The following is a 3,904-nucleotide window of genomic DNA, read 5'->3' as shown; positions in this document are numbered from 1 at the left end:
GGCCTTGGCTGGGTTCAGGTTCTGGCAGAGTTGCAGCCAGGGGAGGGGCACCCCATTAGTGGCAGGTCCAGTCCGGCGCTGGGTTCCAGCCAATCCTCCCCAACCCATGGCTCATTGGAGGACAGGCTAGGTTGGGGCTGGGGGAGGGGCATCTCTCCCCTGGCTGCGGCATGTCCCCGGGCAGGTTCTTTGAGCACCTGCACAGCACTAATAGATGGCTGCGCGGCTTGCAGGAAACTTGGGGACTCCTGGCTCCCAGCCCTCTGTGACCCCGTTGGTGCCAACAAGCAAAGTGTTCACTGTCCTTCACAAACCACTCTGGTCTCAGACCAGAGAAACTCACTACAGCTCAGACACCACTTCCCTGGGCTTTACTGCATGAGAGGGCTTTACTGAAAGCCAGTACCTTGTCAAGCCTCATGCTCTCTGCAAGCCGTGCATATGGATGGCTAGCATCCTTATCCTGACTGACACTTACGGTTAATGGTCTTGGGGTGATCCTCCAGGGAATCTCATGGCTTGGGAATGGCCCATTCATGCAGGAGTGAGCTGGCAGCCCTCATCCCCACCCCCCAGCTAGCCAGTGGTAGACTTCACGGTGTGACACTGGCAGACCCAGGCAGCTGGCAGTAACTGAGAACTAACAAACTCATAGCTGGACACCAGACTGTTCACCCGTGTGTTAGTTTCACCCAAAATAGGGACGAGTCTTACAAGAAAGTATTTAGTGTTCAGACTCTATGAAATGCTCAGAAGTACCTCCCTGCATCGATCTCACATGCAGTGTCTGTGTTCCAGGATATAAGGAAAGATGTACATTTTGCTTTATAACACCAAAATGTTTGCTCTGAACATGAGCACCCGGGCACTGGAATTTTCCCACCACCCCCACCCCACACATCCAGAAGGACGATCAAAATCAGATGGGCCATCACAGGCCATCACATTAAAAAGGATTTTTGAATGGACCTCTTGCTAATGGAAAATGCTGCCTGCAAAAAAGTACTGTGGGTTTGAATGTTGAATGGAGTAAATAAAAGGAAGCCACTGGTCAATTTCTTCACCAACACAGACTCTTTCCTTAATTGTGTCTTTCTGGGCAACAAGTCTTCTGCAACAATTCCTATTCCTAGGGGAATTCTTTGCCAAAAAAAAAAGTGCCAAAAAATTAAAATTTCTGCACACAATATTTTAAAATTCTGCAAAATTTTGTATATTTTATTTGTCAAAATAAAACAATATAATCACACCAGTTTTAATTATTTTGGTAATTTATTTCAAAATATCTGTCAGCCAGTATGTCTGTAAAAATACAGAGGAAAAAAAAGGATTCTGGTAAATTCCTTACTAAGCATATTAAGATGGAACTTTTTTTCCCACAGCAAATACACACTGCAACAGAAGCGCTGCAGTTCTGCCTTTTGCCCACAACAGGCCGCTGTGGCAACAGGTTTCAGAGGAGTAGCCATGTTAGTCTGTATCCACAAAAACAACGAGGATTCTGGTGGCAGCTTAAAGACTAAGAGATTTGTTTGGGTATAAACTTTCATGGGTAAAAAACCCACTTCTTCAGATGCATGGAGTGAAAATTACAGATACAGGCATAAATATTTATTGGCACAGGAAGAGAAGGGAGTTACCTTACAAGTAGAGAACCAATGCTGAAGGCCAATTTAGTTAGGGTGGATATTGGCCACTCCCAATAATTGATGAGCAGGTATAAATACCAAGAGAGGGGAAATTGCTTTTGTAGCAAGCCAACCACACCTAGTCCCTATTCAAGCCCACATTGATGGTGTTAAGTTTGCAAATGAATTGTAGCTCAGCAGTTTCTCTTTGAAGTCTGTTTTTGAAGTTTTTTGGGTGAAGTATGGCTCCTTTTAAATCTGTTATTGAATGTCCAGGGAGACTGAAGTGTTCTCCTAGTGGCTTTTGTGTGTTACCATTCCTGATGTCCAATTTGTGTCCATTTATTCTTTTATGTAGAGACTGTCCGGTTTGACATTGTACATGACAGAGGGGCATTGCTGGCACGTGATGGCATATATCACATTAGTAGATGTGCAGGTGAATGAGTCCCTGATGGTGGGGCTGGTGTGGTTGCATCCTATGATGGTGTCGCTAGAGTAGATATGGGGACAGAGAAAGCAACGGGGTTTGTTACAGGGATTGGTTCCTGGGTTAGTGTTTCTGTGGTGTGTAGTTGCTGGTGAGTATTTGCTTCAGGTTGGGGAGCTGTCTGTTAGTGAGGACTGGGTTGCCTCCCAAGGTCAATGAGAGTGAGGGATCGTTTTCCAGGATAGGTTGTAGATCACTGATGATGTGCTGCAGAAGGTTTAGCTGGGGGCTGTACGAGATGGCTAGTGGTGTTCTGTTATTTTCCTTTTTGGACCTGTCCTGTAGTCGGAGATTTCTGGGTACCCATCTTGCTCTTTCAATCTGTTTCCTCACTTCCCCAGGTGGGCATTGTAGTTCTAATAATGCTTGATAAAGATCTTGTAGGGTGTGGCCCAATCTCTGCATTTGTGCTGGAGCTGAACTGGAGAGTCTAGCTCAGCAAGAGAGAGTTGAGGGGAGCCCATTCTGTCAGGGGGGTTATTCTGGTATCCCAGCACATCAAGGGAGAGTCTCAAGGGGGTCTCCGTGACTAAACCCATCGGGGGGACCAGCTGGGGTGGAATGGGAATAGGGCCTTTCCCCTCTGAGAGGCGCCAGCTCCACTACACACCTTTCTATTTTTTTTCTTTGCCCCATCCTATAGGATTGAATAGAGAGAATCTGATTCCTGCTCCAGAATCCCATAGGATAGTCCAAAAAGATCCCAGAGACACACAGGGGTTTTATCCCAACATTTACAAACTGCTTCCCCCACCCCCAATCCATTCTGATACCAATCAATTCATAGCATTGTTCTAAGAGTAATGAAGATCATTTGCATTTCACAACCAAAGCCTAGTTAGCCAATGGCTGGTCTAGCCAGGCAAAGAGCCAGCAAAATGGGTGTCTCCTTTAATGCTGGTTCTGCAGAATGTTCTGGATCCAGGGGATGAATTTGGAAAGTCTTGTGAACACACTTGGTTTGTAGAAATTCACAACGTATGAAGTGATGCCCTGGACTACTCCCTCACAAACCAAGGGGTCACCAGATTCACCCTGGGATTGAGAATAACCACAATTACATCTTGAACATCTCTAGTGCCACTTTTCATCTATAGGTCTGATTGCATCAGAGAAGAGAAGGTTTACATATTGTACAAGAAATATCTTTTGTGTAAAGAAAGAAGCCTTTCTTAAACTTTGGCAACTTCAGGAAAAATGTTTGCTGTGTTGAAGTGTTTCCTTTTTTGTCTGAGTCGCACTAGTAGGGTTGGGTAGGATTTTAAATGGGTAGTATTTAAGACAGGTTGAGGTTGTGTTGGGTAGACTTGGTAGGGTTTGAATTGGATGGATGTGGGTAGGGATGAGTCTGGATGGAATTTAGTAGGATGGTGTCAGAGTCTACCCTCACTTGAAACTGGGCGGTTTCAAAGTGAGGACCCGCATGTATTCCCCCACCCTAAAATCCTAGGGTAGGTCTTCCCTTCGGCTGCCACCACCCGGTCAATTCCGTGGGCCGGGACACCCCTGTTTCCCCCCTTGGGAACACAGATCAATTCACAGAGGAGGAACCTCCCCCCTCTTCCCTCTCTCCAGCCTGTTCTGGAGACAGAGATGCCTGGATTCAAACGCCTTGAATCTCTACACACAGGGAAGCAGCCCACTTCCCCCTCCCCTTCCCCTGAATTTCCCCAAGGGAAGGAATTAACCAAGTCCAAAGAGAAGAAAAGAATTTATTAAGAGAACAAAAGAAAATACAGAATCTCTATGAATCCAAGCTGGGCACTCATAGGGTATAACCTTGCTA

Source organism: Mauremys mutica, chromosome 13 (genome assembly GCF_020497125.1).
Source record: "Mauremys mutica isolate MM-2020 ecotype Southern chromosome 13, ASM2049712v1, whole genome shotgun sequence".
In the NCBI taxonomy this organism is placed as follows: domain Eukaryota; kingdom Metazoa; phylum Chordata; order Testudines; family Geoemydidae; genus Mauremys; species Mauremys mutica.
This window is presented reverse-complemented; position numbering follows the sequence as displayed.